At 42.7% G+C, this 19,730-nt stretch overlaps 1 non-coding gene and 1 pseudogene across 1 annotated transcript; both read right to left on the bottom strand.

Moving 5' to 3' along the window:
- Positions 1–5,133: 5,133 nt before the first annotated feature.
- LOC113334373 lies at positions 5,134–6,660 on the bottom strand (annotated as a pseudogene).
- LOC113335090 lies at positions 6,429–6,505 on the bottom strand. Its single transcript, XR_003353154.1, has one exon. It is a non-coding gene; the product is annotated as a small nucleolar RNA R21 (small nucleolar RNA).
- Positions 6,661–19,730: the final 13,070 nt, after the last annotated feature.

Raw genomic sequence — 19,730 nt, 5'->3', positions numbered from 1 at the left:
AAACCTGTCCGTAAGTTCTTCATAAACTAAAGTTACGGCTAGAAAAGCAGTACCGAACCTAGACGTAACACTAGCGGAAACGTACCGGAAACCCTAATTTTACGTCAATTTCATTCAATTAACCTATTTTAAGCACAAAAACGAGTAAACAAAGATGGGTTTGTTCGATTATTACCTAACATACACCATGGATTATTGTTGAGGAGTTTGAAATACTGATTCCTCAGTTGTTTGAATTAGAATAGAACAGATTAGGTTTTTAATTTTTTATTTTAGTTAAAGGGTAATATAGACATTTTGTATTTGTGTTAGGATATCCCATAACCATTTTTTTGGACACTAAGAATCCAAGTGAAACCCCTCTATTGGAGTGACGCCCAAATAATAGCCTTCTATTGGAAGTTGGAACCGACAAATGTTTCTGTCCTTGAGCAATTCCATTTATACCGAAAAGCTTAATTTGAGGGCCAGCCTGGATACTCGGTAAATTATGGGATTGGGAGCCGGATGAGATGGTTAAGATTTAGCTTGGAATCAAGGACACTTCAAAATATTTATCGGCTATGAAGCATGGATACTGATACGGCGATTCGTCAATTTTCAAGTGAGGATACGGGATACGTAGCGATACGTGTATTTATTAAAAAAAATTAATTCAATAATAATCTATTTTAGCAAAAAAATCACCAATAGTAAAAAAATATAAAAAAAATACTATCCGGAATATTAAGAAAATTAGATAAAACCTATCTAACATCCCGCACACTCATCACTCACCAATATTGTCTTCATCAAAGAACACCGCTTCTAGTTCTGGCTCGTCAAGTGAAAGATTTGCAACTTCAAAGTCTCCCACACCGTGTAGTGGATCAAAAGCATCCCCACTAATATCCCACATTTTACTTTCATCGTTCGATTTTTCGTGAAAGTATAGGAAGATTATTATGAACAAATTTTAAAGGAATCTCCAAGTATCCGACACTGATAAGGCGTCTGATACGGATACGTCAACAATTTAGAAAATATCCATGCTTCATAGCTTATCGGCATCTTTGTCGGCGTCGTATCAGTATCAGATATTTAGCGATACGTATCATGTACTCTATTTATTTAAGGTATTCTCTCTTTTTAATTAACAAAAGTGGGAAATATTTTGGGATACCTATTAAATACTCTAGAAAGATACTTCTTATATATTTTCATGTACAATATCGATATATCCAAGTCTATATACCCATTTTTCTATATACAAAATCTAAAGTAGAAACTCTATAAATTAATATTGTCGGAACCATCAAAATTTATCAATTAAGCGAAATATTAATTAACCGATAAATTATTAATTTATATATTTTTTATTAATGGATAAAGAGCATTACATTAACTAGTTGGAAGGCTAACAAGCTAAGCTCCAACGACATACTACTACATTAATTGAACAGGTTGTTGTGCTAGCCTACCAGCGAGTAGGGGTGTAAATTGGACGGGGCCGGGCAGCCCGGCCTGTTTATTAAATGGGACGGTATAGAGCGGGCCGGAACATCTTTTATCCATGAAATTAAAAGGACCGGGCGGGCAGGGTTATTTATCTACAATTAGTACCCATGCCCTACCCAAGCTTGTTTTGTAATTTGGGCTCGGGCGGGTAGGGTCGGGAGGGCCTTGAATATTACAAACAAATATATTATTAAAAATAAAAAGTAAGTAGTAATGATACACAAGTTTTACTTCAATTAATAATCAAAAATAAAAAGCAATGCTTTACACATCTGCAAGACAAGGTCAAAAATGGACTATCTACTTGGGGAAGCAATACTTTGTCTCAATGTGGGAAATCTTAAATGATCAAAACTGTCACTAATATCATTCCTGCTTATACAATGAGTTGCCTGCAGATTCCTATTGAGATTATCAACAACATAAATGCTCTGCAAAGGGATTTCTGGTGGGGTTCTGATGAAAAGAAGAGTACTTACATTATCTCATGGAAATATTTGAAAATACATAAGGATATTGGTGGCCAAGGCGTTAGAGACTTGAAAATTTTGAATCAAGCTCTACTTGTTAGAGCAGCATGGAGAATATGTACAAACTCTGACGCTCTATGGGTTAAATAATGTCTGCAAAATACTTTCCTTGTACAAGCTTGCTACATGCTAGCAAAAAAAAGTGTTTGTTCTTGGGCTTGGAAGGGTATACAAAGAAACATAGAATTCATAGAGCAACACAACTTTTGGAGAATAGGTAATGGAACTCAAATAAATATATGGCTTGATGTTTGGAGCACAGGTATGGATTTCCCACTTACACCAAAACAAGAAGCCATAGACAATGGAGATTTTTTTTGGGTTAATGATTTATTTCTGCCAAATAGAAGACAGTGGAATGTGGATTTAGTTCATCATCTGTTTCAGCCAGACACTACTGCTCTTATTTTAAAAATGAGAATTCCCCTTGCATCTGAAGATAAACTTATCTGGAAGCTGACAAAGAATGACAACTTTACCCTTAAGTCTGCCTGTAACAAACTCTTTGAAAATAGTTTGGGAAATTTGCAGGTCTCAAATATAATTCAAAACACAAGTCTTAGCTGAAAAGTTTTCTGTAAAATAAACATTTGGACAAGAGTTAGACACTTTTTCTGGAAGTGTCTCAATGATATGTTACCTACTAGAGTGAGATTAACAAGATACAATGGACACTTCTCCAAGTTATGTCCATTCTGCAATCAACAGGATGAGAACATAATGCATGTCCTTTTTAGTTGTTCTTTCTCTAGAGCAGTATGGATGATGGTTCCAGGTGGTAATGGAGTTTTTTCAGCAGCAACAAACATTGGGTTTGAAAATATATTTGAAACCTGGTATAATCAAAGCATGATGCAGAATGGTCAAAGTGATTGGCTGAATATGGCTATGGTGGTTACTTGGAGTATTTGGAATGAGAGATGTGAAGTGGTTTTTCAAAACAAAAAGGCCAATCCTCAATCTACTGCTACCAAGGCTATAAGTATTGAGAAACTCAATAACAGGGAGGCTTCAATGCCTGATGTGGCGTATACACCTTCTATCCCGCCTACACTTCGGAAACCATCATATGCACCCTATCTGACACTTAACTGTGATGCTTCTTTTGATTCAAACACTGGACTAACTGGGGTTGGTTTGATTTTACGTGGTTGTACAGGAAACTGGAGGGGAAGCCTTGCTAAATGCTATGCAGGAGTAGATAACTTAGAGCAAACAGAATGTCTTTCTCTCTAGGAAGAAGCTACATGGAGTAAGGAGTGGCGGATATCCCACATTTTGCTACAGACGGATCTGAAAAACATTCCTGTCATTGCCTGGGAGCATGAAACACTTTTGCTTGATGCTATGATCATTTTAAACACCAACTTGTCCAGTTGGAAATGTCTTTTCATTCCTAGAGTTTGTAATAAAGTTGCTGATGAGTTAGCAAAATTCAGCAGGAAGTTTAGAATAGAGAGAGTGTGGTCAGACAGTCCACCTACTGTCAATGAAACTCAGTTGTTTTCAGATTTTACAAACCTTATTTCTTAATAAAATCTCAGTTAGCAAAAAAAAAACATTATAACGGCACCGCCTTGAAAGTGAGGTTTCTTTACCTGGGTAGTTTTTTTTTTTACTTGTCTTGCACGGTCTTATTTTGTCAAATTCTGAGTTTCCCATTTAACTATATTTGACTTAAAATAATCCTGCGTATTTGACTTTGCCCTCTATAAACTCGTGTAAGCGGCCAATATTACACAATTAATGATAAATGTCTTTCAAAAAGAAAAAGATGATAAATGTGTCATGTATGACGTATGTATGACGCATAATCGCCATTGCGTTTGAGGGCTTGCCTAGTTGCCTTGGTGAGTGTGAACTGGTGAATTGATTTGGATCGTCTGTTTGTGTGAGCTTAATTTCAGAGTCCGATGAATTTAACCTTTTCGTCCCTATAAAGATTGTGTTCATTAATTCTGCACGAGGAAAGAGTAATATCTTGATATTTGAATGGCCTATTTGAACTAGTTGTTCAAGAGTAGGTTTATCACAAGTAAGCAAAGTATGTTCATCAAAAAATTTCTATCCAAGTAGGTTAAACACGAAGGTTTTATGACACAGATAGACACTCCACTTCTACTCCAAACAAGTGGAATATGAAATTAATGAAGGTATTATTGAAGTACTAGCAGTCTGATTATGATTTTCCATATGAAAAGGATATCAAGTAGTTCGATTTTTTCTTTCAATTAATTTATCCTCTTCTTATAACTCTAAATCTTCTGTTTACTGTATTATATAGGTGAATGCATTGGAAACGAATTTGAAGGGGTCGGCATGCCTCATGTTACTAAGCAGCTTTGGATTTGCTTTGAGATGTTGGCGGAAACTAAAATATGTAAGTGACGGTTAATTTTACAAAATAGAAGTGTTTTCTGTATACTAATTTAAGTGTATTGGTATGCAGTGGATGGAGAGTTGGCCTCATATATATTCTGCTCCAATTGCCGCCTCTTTTTTCTGGGCGCATGAGTGGAAGAAACACGGTGCTTTCTGTTCACCCACAACTGCTATTTCAGGCGACTTTGCATCAGTCTATAACCAATTACGTAGTAAAAATTGTATCACTATGTTCGCTAGTTTCAGAAGACAAAATGCATAAGTATTTCGTCAATGTTGTTAGCCCTAGCATTTTGTTAGAAGCAGTCTCACAGAGATTTCTACCAGCGGATTTAACATCATATTTCGGCTTAAAAGACAAGCCCATTCGGTAAATTTCAGGCCCAGAATGATACTGCATACACTACTCTAAGAACTCTCAAAAATTGTAGTCTCACTGAAAGCTGAAACCAGAACATCAAAAATCTCAAAGATTTTCATCAAATTTTCATGCTATTCTCTTTGGCAGCATCAGGCATTCCTTCTTCTCTATACACTCAGCCTTATCAGAAACTTTCAACTGAGAATTCTGATAATGTAATGCCCTGAAACTTGTGAAGTATAGAAAAGTGAACCCATAAATTATGTGAATAACACACAGAAACTCCAAGTATAACAGGCAGTCATCTTGCCTTCCTGCAAGAGAGAGGCCAGGAAATCAAGACTAGAAACATAAAGTCAGAAATCCTGCCAGTAAAGGTCACTGAAAATCAAAATATAGAAAACACTGGGACATAACCATACAAGCAAATTGATAGAACTGTTGGTTTATCCAGCAGCTATCCCACAATGGAAAAATTACAGCAATACACACACTTATATGAAAACCATATCTCATAAGAAATATTCAAACGCGTTGGGGTGACATATACTAAACAAAATTACTCATGAGACAAAACTTAGTACTACAGATTCTAGCCAAGGAAATTACATATAACATGTAAACATCAAAACCTTTCTGCCAATCTAGCACTCACAGCTCTAAGTTTTGAATAGACCTTTCCAGCAGGAGACCCCATTATGAGGCTGCAAAGAGCATCCCTAGCTACTTTGATGTTAGCGAAAGATCCCAGAATGTGAATACGAGTATCAGCTACTACAATCCGGGTTCTTGTAGAGTTTTCAATAGCAAATCTAGTTTTACCCCCTTTACCCGACAATCTACCAATTGCACGAGAGAGGTGCTCACCTCTTAGTGTCTTGACATCCTTGATCTCAAAGGAATCTACATACAGTTCATCCATACGTAAGAGAGCAATAGCATCTATTACCTCAAAACCAAGCATGAAAGCATGGACAAAATCAGCACATTTCTGCAGGTTGCTAACGTCAGGTGTATCTGTTCTGGTTTTTAGTTCAACTTTACGGGCTTTGAGGTTCATACGAACATCAATCTTCATTTGCTCATAGATTGGGGTGTAAAGATCCATCCAAGCTTTCTTCAGGGGAGAAAAACGATGTGCAGGAACAGCAACCTTGCGGAACTGGATTTTTCCTTCAGACATTTCATGAGGCTTCAAAGGCTCAAACTGGGGCTTTGATGGGAAAAATCCAATTGCAGATTTCTGTTCTGAAGGAACCTTCTCAAGTTCCATTGAAGTCATGGCTCTGTCAATTTGAATGTCAAAAACTCAGATAAATCAATTAAGGATATTAAAATCAAAATCAGGATTGCAATAGACAGAATTTAGGGTATCTTACAATAAATTTGACACTAAAACCTAAAAAGGAAGTATTTGAGCATCTGAATGCCTTAGCCACGGAGTAAGCAAGCTAATGCCAGAATCTCAGCTCAATACATTATCGGCAACGTACAGCGCTATAAACACTATGGAGTAAGCGTTTCAGAGACTCTAATTTGTTGCCTAATTCTCAAATTCAACCAATAATATAAGTGAAATAGGAAAATCTAACTAGATCATGCAATACATTTCTAGAAAGACATGGATTTGCAATATAAACATCAAATTTAACCATGAGAATCCCTCAGAATCGACATATCATCAATAGATATCAGTCCACTACTTTAATTTTTAAACATGATCATCATTGGGATACAAGATTAGCATACAGAAAGAGATCATAGGAGGAAAAACAAACCCTAAAGAAGAAACTCCGGAGGTAAGTGCAGCGATGAAGAAGCTCGAACAGCCGCAAAAGAGAGCCGACAGACAGTTGATTTAGGGTTTATGGAGGCTCTGGGATTTAACTTTTTTTGATCAACCTATAATATACGCTATCACAAGGATTTAGATATTTCCACCGTTATTCATCACACCCCAAACACAACTACAAAAGCAATCTCCCTGGGCATTTTTTTTTTTTTTTATCCGGAGGATTTTATTCATTGGTGGAGGCCGTTTGGTAACCATTATTTTAATTTAATGGATTATCAGCCCATAATTTAATGGATTATCAGCCCATAATCTATTATGCAGATTATAATGAATTATATATGCGTTTGGTAACCGTTATAATAGTTGCTTATTTTAATCATAATTGAAAGAATCCATTATTTCCATAAACAGAAAAAAGTTGTTTTAAAATTTTATTATAATCGATTATTTTTTCTAAGAAACTTAAAATAAAATTTTCCTTCTTATTTTCTCTAAACTATGAAGTAAGAGAGAAAAAACAACACAGGAGTAAAAAAGGATCTTAAATCATTGTTCTATCCTCTTTTCTTTGAGATCATCATTCTAAGATAATCAATTATTTGAAAAAAATATTTGAAAAAATTTATTTTCAAAATGTTTATATCAAAATTATTTGTCAATTTATGATTATCTATAATCATAAATAGATAACCATAAATTTTACCAAACAAGGTCTAAAATTTATCAGGTTCGATATACCTGGATAACAAAGATTCAATGTGCAGGAGATCATGATTGAATTCCTCAATGAGTAACCTATCTCTCCTAACTATTTTTGAAATAGAATCAGCTATATGATTATCATTCCTTCTAAAAGGACTAACCTTAGAAAAAGCAAAAGCGTCTAACAAGAGATTTATATCTCTTATGATTTTCTTGGGCATGTGTGCAAGATGTGAACCTGCTATATTGAAAAAGATACATCGTTTGAAATTGGCGATGTACATTTAGTATAAGTGATCCACCATCTTAATATTATCATGCAATTGCATCGTTATACCTGTCGTGAGAAGAAAGTGAGACTTGATATACGACCAACAATTCCCAAATTACTAATTATAAAAATAACGATACGACACATATGAGGAGGAGATATTGGTTGAAGATGCATCATCGTCCCTATGTTCCTTACTTAAGGATACATCCCATATATTGCTTACCAAGGAATGCATCATCTTAGCATGTATCATGTGGCAAAAAGGGTGAGAGTCGGTGCATGGCACCTAACTCCCAAATATTTATTTATAAAAATGTCAAGGAAAAATGTAGTTTAAGCTACACAATTTAGCCGGTAAAGCATATTTGATGTGAAAACATCATTATGCATGTTGACTACTGTTGACGGTGGTTTTTAGCTTAGGGTTAAAATCGTAAAACCATAGTCAAACAGTGACGTCACATTTGAGTAATAATGTCGCCAATAACACACTTATTGAGCCGTCCAACATGTCTGCGTAAAATTACCGGGATACCTTTTTTTACGTATATACCATGCTCCACGACAGAGTCCTCGGTACTGAATGGCATCATCTCTACACATGCCAGCCACGCATGCTAGCCAAACGTGCCAATGGCATGCTATGCCATCCACATCTCCGCGCCAAAGGCATGCCGACCATGCCAGCCACATCTCCGCGCCAAGGCATGCTAACCATGCCAGCCGCACCGCAGTGCCAATGGCATACCATGCCAGCCATGTCTCCACGCCAAGGCATGCCAACAATGCCATCCGCACCACAGTCCCAATGGCACACCATGCCAGCCACATCTCCGCGCCAAGGCATGCCAACCATGCCAGCCGCACCACAGTGCCAATGGCATACCATGCCAGCCACATCTCCGCGCTAAGGCATGCCAACCATGCCAGCCGCACCACAGTGTGGCATACAATGCCAGCCACATCTCCTCACCAAGGCATGCCAACCATGCCAGCCGCACCACAGTGCCTATGGCATACCATGCCAGCCACATCTCCGCGCCAAGGCATGCCAACCATGCCACCCGCACCACAGTGCCAATGGCATACCATGCCAGCCACATCTCCGCGCCAAGGCATGCCAACCATGCCAGCCGCACCATAGTGCCAATGGCATACAATGCCAGCCACATCTCCGCGCCAAGGCATGCCAACCATGCCAGCCGCACCACAGTGCCAATGGAATACCATGCCAGCCACATCTCCGCGCCAAGTCATGCCGTCCCTACCACATGCCGCTGGATGCCAAACTAAGGGTTGCAACAATCAACGGCTACCCTTCCATCTGAGATGCAGATTTCAGCCGTCCAAGTTCGCCACCTAACGCATGGAAACTTCCGAACCAAGGCCAAACATCACGGTTTTTCCAAAACCCTAATTTAGGTCGCGCCTAAAATATGCAAAAGCCATGCCAGCCCTACCACTGTCGTTGGCTGCCAAACGAAGGGTTGCAACAATCAACGACTACCCGTCCGCCTGAGATGCATATCTCAGCCGTCTAAGTTCGCCACCTAACGCATGGAAACTTCCGTCCCAAGGCCAAACATCACGGTTATTTTCAAAACCCTAATTTTGGGCGCGCCTAAAACATGCAATAGCCATGCTGGCCCTATCACAGGCCGCTGACTGCCAAACGAAGGGTTGCAACAATCAACGGCTACCTTTCCATCTGAGATGCAGATCTCAGCCATCCAAGTTCGCCACCTAACGCATGGCAACTTCCGGCCCAAGGCCAAACATCACGGTTTTGCCAAAACCCTAATTTTGGTCGCGCCTAAAACATGCCAAATCCATGTCGGCCCTACCACATGTCGTTTGCTTCCAAACGAAGGGTTGCAACAATCAGCGCTACCCTTCCGCCTGAGGTGCAGATCTCAGCCGTCTAAGTTCGCCACCTAACGCATGGAAACTTCCTGCCCAAGGCCAAACATCACGGTTTTGCCAAAACCCTAATTTTGGGCGCGCCTAAAACATGCCATAGCCATGCCGGCCCTACCATAGGCCGCTGACTACCAAACAAAGGGTTGCAACAATCAACGACTACCTTTCCATCTGAGATGCAGATCTCAGCCATCCAAGTTCTCCACCTAACGCATGGCAACTTCCGTCCCAAGGCCAAACATCACGGTTTTGCCAAAACCCTAATTTTGGTCGCGCCTAAAACATGCCAAAGCCATGTCGGCCCCACCACATGCCGCTGGCTGCCAAACGAAGGATTGCAACAATCAACAGCTACCCTTCCACCTGAGATGCAGATCTCAGCCGTCCAAGTTCGCCACCTAACGCATGGCAACTTCCGGCCCACGACCAAACATCACGGTTTTGCAAAAACCTTAATTTTGGCCGCGCCTAAAACGTTCCAAAGCCATGTCGTCCCTACCACATGCCGCTGGATGTCAAACGAAGGGTTGCAACAATCAACGTCTACCCTTCCACCTGAGATCCAGATCTCAGCCGTCCAAGTTCACCACCTAACGCATGACAACTTCCGGCCCAAGGCCAAACATGATGGTTTTGCCAAAACCCTAGTTTTGGTCATTCCTAAACTATGCCAAAATCCTAGCTCGGCCGCGCCTAAACCATGTTACTGGCTGCAAACAAAGGGTTGCAACAATCAATGGCCACCCTTCCTCCTCAGATATGAATCTCAGCCATACAAACTTGCCATCAAACTATTTGTGGCAATCTTTTGGCCACGACACCAATTCTTGGCCACGACGCCAAAAACCTAATTTGGCCGTGCCAAGAGCATGCAAGCGCTGTAACCATGCCGCTGGTTGCCAAACGAAGGGTTGCAACAATCTACGGCTACCCTTCCTCCTAAGATGCAGATCTCATCCGTACAAACCTTCCACCAAATGACTCGTGGCAATGTCTTGGCTGCAATGCTAACTCTTGGTCATGACACCAACTTGGCTGTGATGCTAACTCTCTGGTCACGACACCAACCTGGCTTCGATGCCTATTCTTTGGTCACGACACCAACTTGGCTACAAACTCCAAATCCTTTTGCCACACCACACGTAGCGACATGCTACACGTTTTCCACGAAAACACTCGAGACATCAAAACATGTCACAAACTAGGAGATGCTCATCAGGGTATTGGTCTGGCTGTTTACAGTTTGCGGCGTATACTACGCCCGTTACAGGAAAGTTTCATAAGGGTGAGGTGGTTAGTAAACAGAAGAAATAATGGTGAAACGTTTCCTTCATTATGGAAACATCAATTCCAGGCGTTACCCGTTAACATTTTCTTCCATTTACTCAACCATTTCCACTTCTTACGAGACCTGGGTACGTTTCTTTGCGACTTGTATAAATAGGTCTCAACTATTTCCACCAAAGACAAGTTTTGGTTAGGAGAATACAACACTCAGAAATCATCTGTTAGCTTTCCCATCTGTTAGCTTTCCACTTTCTGATACAAGTCATCAAACAACTACTCTTCCCGAATCAACCATTCTGATCTCAAAATTCTCTTCGCTTCCGTCCCTAGACCAACCCTTCTCATTCACTTTGTGACCGAAGCAAGTCTGGAACGGCCATTTCTTGGTTTAGGCCGGATTTGTACAGATTGATCTCTCGAATCAAAGTACTCCCTTGCAGTACATTGTTTAGGGTTTAGACTCGTTTCTCACCCCCACATTCGAAATTACCAAAATCATCAGAAACTGTTTTCACCTTCAAACAATTGGCGAAAATAATGGGAGATCAGTCTCTCGGTTGCAATGTCAATTTATACATGTCAATTCCAAACTCAATATGGTAGAACTTAGATCCGGGTCAGCAACGAACCCTGAGAACACCAGCGCGGAAATCGTCCATGTTTCTAACGCTCCTCCCAGCGGCACTATCACGCCGCCTACTAATCCCAGCAGCACGGAAAACGCTCCTTCAGGTATTACACTGCCAATCACCAGGGACAGAGATGCTGCCACCCCTAACGCTTATATGCCACCTACGAATCCCAGTAACACAGAAAGTGCTCCTTCAGGTGTTACCCCGCCAGTCACAAGGGCCAGAGCTGCTACTACCGCCCCTAATGTTTCGTCGAGTATGGCACCTCCGACCATCAATAGGACTACAATTACTCCACCATCAGGACGAGAAACCGGAGGAGCCAGAGGAAGCCGCCCCTACACCACCATAACTGATTTGATGGAAAGACAAGAGGTTCTTGCTAGAGCCCAGACGGACATGGCTTCGACTCAAAAAGAAGTACTTGTTTTTCTCAAGACCCTAACGGAGCGGCTACCACAAGAGCCGCGCCATCCAGAGTCGATGAGGAACACCTTCAATACCCCTGGCGCCGGCACCTCAACAGGGCATACATTTGTATACGAAGAAACTCACGCCAGAACCCCTTTGGAGAGAAATCAACCGTCCAATTTCGTCACGTGAGAAGATTTAGAACAACTTCTTCGGAATCGAATATAAAGTGATGATGTAGACATGCATCAGCATCAACCCCCTTATCCTCCTGAAATACGAAGAATTCCTCTTCCAAGAGGATACGCTTCTCCTCAATTCGCCTTATACGACGGCACCGGGAATGCACGTGAACATATCTCTCGATTCATGGAGTCCATAAGAGAACACGAATACAACCACGTCCTCCATCTGAGGGAGTTTTCGAAGTCGCTTATCAGAAGAGCGTACACGTGGTACAACAGCATCACACCAAACATCATCTCCAACTGGGGTTACATGGTTACGGCTTTCTACAAAAAGTATTTCTTCGTGTATGAGCAGGTTACCTTCTCGGATCTAGGAAGGATGTTCCAACGAGATAACGAACACCCAAATGATTTTTTCAAGAGATTCAGGGTGCAAGCGCTAGACTGCCACGAACCAAATGTGACCGAAAAACAATTGGTAAATTCCTGCATCAACGGTATGGCTCCCATCTATCGCGCATTACTAGAGAACCTGCGGTTCCATATGTTCTCCAAACTCCATGAGGCTGCCAAACGATCGGCCACGACGGCACCAGTATTATTAGAAAGAACCAGGCCAATTAGAGGCGAAGACGTACGCGAAACTCGAGGAAGTAGACGTCTCGTCAAAAAGAAATACAATATTGGTTCCTCCTTTGTGAGCGTAGTGGACGAATGAGGGAAAAGGAAGGCCCCATTAGCAGATTAACATCCTAAGCGCGCGGAACCAGCAGAACGGGCGGCTCCGCCATGTAGGGCCGCCGCTAAGACTCCCGTGCGTCGTCATGAAGCTGGAGGAAACGTCCTGGATTTCCCGTTCACGGTCGAGGAAGTGATCGAACTCTTAGAGGCATGGATCCAGGACGATGTCATTAGATTACCACCCCCCAGACGCCCACCAACCGAGACAGAGATGAAGCACCCAAAATACTGCCGCTATCACCGGTTTGTTCACCACCCGACCAACGACTGCAACAAACTAAAACATATCTTCAAGGAAAAGGTAGAGGCAGGGGAACTTCAGCTGGGAAATGAGGGAGTACATAGAGATCCACTTCCAATCAGAAATTGCAGGACCTCTGGGGACTCCGTGCACGAAAATGTATAATCCATGATGCAGCATGTGTGCGAAATTCTCTACCTTTCCAAGACGCAGCGTCAAGACATCTTCACGGCCCTCAATCGTGTTGTATCAGGCAAACGAATTTTTCCGGTTACGAAAGCTACACCAGAAGCCCCAGCTATTTTAGGGGACAATGCTGAAAAACACAACTAGGGACTGCTAACCACGGCCTACCTAAGGGGCACTGAGCTCGACAACACATTGATCGATGCAGCCTATGACTTCAATATCATTACCATCAAGACTCTGAGAGATGCAGGAATTTTGAAGCAAGAGTCTACCCAGTCCCCAACCACGGTCAAGAATTCGGAAGGAGAAGCAATGAACGCATACGGTTACATTAACCTCGAAATCAAGGTGGGAGACGTTATAACGTATATCAAATTCCACATTATCAAAGAACTAGGTTATGACATGATCCTGGGGCGCTCATGGGTATTTGACAACGAAGCGAAATTGGGAGCATCCCCTCCGCCAGTGTCGACACCCGAAAGAGTTTCCAACAAGCCGTCCAACCTGCTGCCGAATCAACAATTTACCAATGGAACTCGATCACCCGGAGAAAGCCCGCTGGCACTCGCTCATAGGTTCCAAACACAAGTAAGCCTGGTCAAACAACCTTCTCTACAACCAGTCACTTCTTCTCTTAGTCTGTCATGGGGACTTGGTCCGATTGTCAGTACAGACATTGTTAAGAGATGTGAGTGGGACGCTGGGCCTTTCAAGCGATTCACCAAGGACTTGGAAGCCGCAATCGAAGATGACGAGACCAAGAGTCAAGTGGTTACACGACGCCCAAAGTTTCAAATTAGAGACATGGTAGTCAAGGCAACCTCATTTCAAGTCGGAAACATAACGGTGAAGATAGCTGTTCGGACCGATTCACTCGAAGAAAAGGAAGACGAGCCATATCTGGTGGCAGATGTTCTTTTGGGCAGTTACTGCAAACTTATAAACACTGACAACTTGGAATGCATAACAGTTCACTCGCGATGGATCAAGCCTTTCAATACCTAAAGCATGGTGCTACTTCCTCCTCCAACGTTCTCCATTTAGTATATTCTTCAGCGATTTCCCTTTCCACTCAATATTTGTATTACCTCCAAGATGAATGTGCCACTTGCATTCTTAATTAGGTTTCCGATTTCTATTTGAAGCATACTTTTCCTTCCAAATGAGTTTTCTGGATAAAAAAAAAACAAACAAATAAATCCCGAAACACCGGGAAACCATTACCCATCAAATCACGACCAGAAAAGTCGAAACCCTGCAAAAGATGCTTTACTCGAAACTTTAAAGGGAAGAATATACAAGGAATCGTCAGACGACAGGAAAGGTATGGAATATCAAACAACCTATTTTGATAAATGTTTTGGATCCTTTCGAAAAAGAGGTTGTATTCAAAGGAGCTAAATAAGCGGGATGTTATTTGGCGAAACCCTAACTTCGCCATGAATACAAATAAGATAAAAATGAGTCTTTGAAACATCAAAGCGGCTACACGCCTAAGAGAAACGGAAAAAAGGGAAACTAGTCATCGAAAGCAGACGCCCGGATCGCCAACGCCTCTGTCAGAGCCCTTTCAAGCACATTCCCCAACAATCTTTCGGAAAACAAACATGCTATTCATAAGCCGCCTCCGTAACATCAACTCCAACATCCCACCCGGAAACCGCCTCAGCAGCAACAGTTTCCGCCTCCTGTCCAGCGCCCACTTCGACAAACGTCTCAGCATATGCCACCAAAACTTCCCCAATGTCCCTAACAGCAACTTCAGCGTCCACTACGAAAGCTGCTTCAGTTTCGTCAACCACAACGGTGTCTTCCTCAGAAGATTTCTCAGCAGACTTTCGAGGATGTCCCGGTTCATCCGCACTTGAATCAAGGATTATGACACCATCTCGAGTAGGGAAATTAAGCTGTCTCTCCTCTATAAGTTTCACAGACTCAGTCTTCCGCCGTTTCAACCGAGAGGCGAGTCGTTCAGCCCTAGCACTGGGCTATAAAGAAGTTTCGTTGCCCTGAGGTATCTCAACGCGCTGGGATGCTTCACCATCTCCCCGCTTTTCCTCCATGTCCACCAGAGTCATGACATCCTGAGCATGCATCCGCACTCCACATAAATAGGTGGAAGGCATGTCCTGAATAATTTCGCCAGCTTCACGAAACAGAGAATTAATTCTGTCCAATGCCTCCTCATAAGAAGAAAACCAGTTTTCTTCGATCCCAAAGCTTCTCTCCGAAGAGTCATAGGTACCGTTGTCACTTGAAGATCCCATTATGTACTATAAAATCAAAAGATAGGATAAGTTTTCTCCCTATCTGCACCAGTAATCTACACGAACAAGAAAACAGAGTGAGGAACCAGGAGAAAGCACGAGACGATACCTGTAAAGAGGATATACGTGATTTCAAGACAATCTTTATGAACGAAGGATTCAAGGTCGCCTCTTATATTCAGTAGAGCAATGAATTCCGTAAAAGGAAAGCTTTCTACTAGTCGTGAATTAAGGCGTGATATCGGCTGGAAAAGATATTTGTCAATGCGTGTCAATTAGGGCTTGATTAAAAAAAAACACGTAGAAATATGTGCTTGGAATACGCTGGCCTGCATTATCGCTTCTGCTCTACTGCCAGCCTCGGAACTTGGAAGCGAAACCGGCAGTATAATATGAGGAGGAGAGCTAACACCTTTCATATGGATGTGATACTTTGGGATATGAATAAGGAAATGATTTCCTATCTGAGCCACGCATGGAAAGAGGCAACCAGACCAGCAAGCGACGCCAACAGTCCGCGCCACGTTAAGCCAACATCCCGCGTCATGCCAAGCCAGCGTCGTGCCAAGCCAGCGCTCATCCTAAGCCGATCCAACGCTAAGGGCTCCATTCCAAGCCAACCAACGCAAGCGGCTCCGTTTTAAGCCAAACCATTCCAACGGCTTGCCAAGCCAAGACGGCAACGCCAACAACTCCGCTTTCCCCAGCCTAGCCAAGATGACGCCAACTGTTTGCATCCCGGACAACAACCACCACTACCACTCCGCTGCCTAGCTAGCAGCACCACGAGCAGAATCTACGCAAAGCCACCAGCGCAAGAATCACAAATTCTTCTTACCTCCCGAAAAAGGTTAGACGGATCTTCCTGACCATCTCTTCATGAGTTTCCGTTTCGATTTTGTCCTTGCCTACCTTGCAACAAATTCCCTGTTCCGAGCTAAGCAGGGGACTTAATGTTGATTGTGGTTTTTATCTTGGGGTTAAAATCGTAAAAACTTAGTCAAACAGTGACGTTACACTTCAGTAATAATGTCGCCACTAGCACATTTATTGAACCGTCCAACATGTCTGCGTAAAATTACCGGGGTACCTTTTTTTACGTATATGCCATGCTCCACGGCAGAGCCCTCGGTACTGACTGGCATCATATATACACATGCCATCCACACATGCTAGCCAAACGTGCCAATGACATCCTATGCCAGCCACATCTGTGCGCCAAAGGCATACCGACCATGCCAGCCGCACCACAGTGCCAATGGCATACCATGCCAGCCACATCTTCGCGCTAAGGTATGCCTACCATGCCAGTCGCACCACAGTGCCAATGGTATACCATTCCAGGCACATCTCCGCGCCAAGGCATGCCAACCATGTCAGGCGCACCACAGTGCCAATGACATACCATGCCAGCCGCACCACAATGCCAATGGCATACAATGCCAGCCACATCTCCGCGCCAAGGCTTGCCAACCATGTCATCCGCACCAAAGTGCCAATAGCATATCATGCCAGCCACATCTCGCGCCAAGGCATGCCAGCCATGACAGCCACATATCCACGCCAAGGCATGCCAACCATGCCAGCCGCAACACAGTGCCAATGGCGTACCATGCCATCCTCATCTCCGCGCCAAGGCATGCCAACCATGCCAGCCGCACCATAGTGCCAATGGCATACAATGCCAGCCACATCTCCGCGCCAAGGCATGCCAACCATGCCAGCCGCACCACAGTGCCAATGGTATATCATGCCAGCCACATGCCCTACCACATGCCGATGGATGCCAAACGAAGGGTTGCAACAATCATGGAAACTTCTAACCCAAAGCCAAACATCACGGAAACTTCTGACCCAAAGCCAAACATCACGGTTTTTCCAAAACCCTAATTTTGGCCATGCCGGCCCTACCACATGCCTCTGGCTGCCAAACGAAGGGTTGCAACAATCAACGACTACCCTTCCACCTGAGATGCAGATCTCAGCCGTTCAAGTTCACCACCTAACGCATGGCAACTTCCGACTCAAGGTCAAACATCACGGTTTTTCCAAAACCCTAATTTTTGCCGCGCCTAAAACATGCCAAAGCCATGCCGTCCCTACCACATGCCCCTGGATGCCAAACAAAGGGTTGCAAAAATCAACGACTACCCTTCCACCTGAGATGCAGATAACAGTCGTCCAAGTTCGCCACCTAACGCATGGAAACTTCCGTCCCAAAGCCAAACATCACGGTTTTTCCAAAACCCTAATTTTGGTCACGCCTAAAACGTGCCAAAGCCATGCCGGCCCTACCACATGCCGCTTGCTGCCATACGAAGGGTTGCAACAATCAACGTCTACCCTTCCACCTGAGATGCAGATCTCAGCCGTCCAAGTTTGCCACCTAACCCACGACAACTTCCGGCTCAAGGCCAAACATCACGGTTTTGCCAAAACCCTAGTTTTGGCCGCGCCTAAACTACGCCAAAATCCTAGCTCGGCCGCACCTAAACCATGCCACTGGCTGCAAACGAAGGTTGCAACAATCAACGACCACCCTTCCTCCTGAGATACGAATCTCAGTCATACAAACTTTCCACCAAACGATTTGTGGAAATCTCTTGACCATGGCGCCAATTCTTGGCCACGACGCCAAAACCCTAATTTGGTCGTGCCAAAAGCATGCAAGCGCTGCAACCATGTCGTTGGTTGCCAAACGAAGGGTTGCAACAATCTACGGCTGCCCTTCCTCCTGAAATGCAGATCTCATCCGTACAAACCTGCCACCAAACGACTCGTGGCAATGTCTTGTCTTCAATGCTAACTCTTGGTCACGGCACCAACTTGGCTGCGATGCTAACTCTCTGGTCACGACACCAACCTGGATATGATGCCTATTCTTTGGTCATGACACCAACTTGGATACAAATGCCAAATCCTTTGGCCACGCCACACGTGCAACATGCTACACGTTTTCCACGAAAACACTTGAGACATCAAAACATGTCACAAACTGGGGGATGCTCATCAGGGTATTGGTCTGGCGGTTTACAGCGTGCGGCGTATACTACGCCCGTTACAGGAAAGTGTCATAAGGTTGATCCTGTTAATAAATACAAGAAATAATGGTGAAACGTTTCTTTCATTATGGAAACTTCAATTCCAGGCGTTACCCGTTACCATTTTCTTCCATTTACTCAACCGTTTCCACTTCTTACGAGACTAAGGTATGTTTTGTTGCGACTTGTGTAAATAGGTCTCACCTATTTCCACCAAAGACAAGTTTTGGTCAGGATAATACAACACTCAGAAATCACTTGTTAGCTTTCCCATCTGTTAGCTTTCCACTTTCTGATACAAGTCGTTAAACAATTACTCTTTCCGAATCAACCATTCTGGTCTCAACACTCTCTTCGCTTCCCTCCCTAGACTAACCCTTCTCATTCACTTTATGACCGAAGCAAGTCTGGAACGGACATTTCTTGGTTTAGGACAGATTTATACAGATTGATCTCTCGAATCAAAATACTCCCTTGCAGTATATTGTTTAGGGTTTAGACTCGTTTCTCACCCGCACACTCGAAATTACCAAAATCAACAGAAATTGTTTTCACCTTCAAACAACTACTGATGAGTGTTTCATGATGTGTAGGCATCATTGTTACTGCATTGATAAACATAGAATGCATTACTTTGATGCATTATGAAGTAAAGGTGAACTTTGCACCAATTTTCATATCCCGGACAAGAGAATGCATGTTTGTGAACGAAGTGGCATTAATGATGCACAAGTTTATGGATCTCTTAAAAATGTCCATTTGCCTATATATATTAGGGTTTGCTTGGCCTTTTTCCTTCCAATACGAGTTGGATTTTAGTTGAGAGTTCTGAATTCGATTAACGAGGAAAAGTGCCTGACGGAAAACTCACAAAACATAGTTCAATTTTGAATAATCTCACAATTAAGATGTTATATAAATCGACTATCATACCTTGAGACCAATGAATACTTATTCGTTACTCAGTTCCTTCGGTATCCCTGCTGAAAACGCGGGGGTACCAAAATACACCACCACTTTCTTCTTAGGAAATCTGTATGGACAAACTCAATACGACTCCAAGAGTTAAACTCAATCAAGGAATACTATATAGAGTTGTATCTCTCTCTTGCAATTAGAACGTTTACATAATCAAATCTGTGAACCTAATCAGAAATATAATACTTGGACGATACCAAAGACCAATGTCCAAGAATCAATCGAGTCGTATCCAATAAACTATGTCGGATGTATCTACTATGATTGACCTGGATATTTCAATTATAAGGA

This window comes from Papaver somniferum, unplaced genomic scaffold, assembly GCF_003573695.1.
Source record: "Papaver somniferum cultivar HN1 unplaced genomic scaffold, ASM357369v1 unplaced-scaffold_137, whole genome shotgun sequence".
NCBI classification, from domain to species: Eukaryota; Viridiplantae; Streptophyta; class Magnoliopsida; order Ranunculales; family Papaveraceae; genus Papaver; species Papaver somniferum.
Note: the sequence above shows the minus strand (reverse complement) of the source record. Positions and strands in the feature narration are given on the sequence as shown.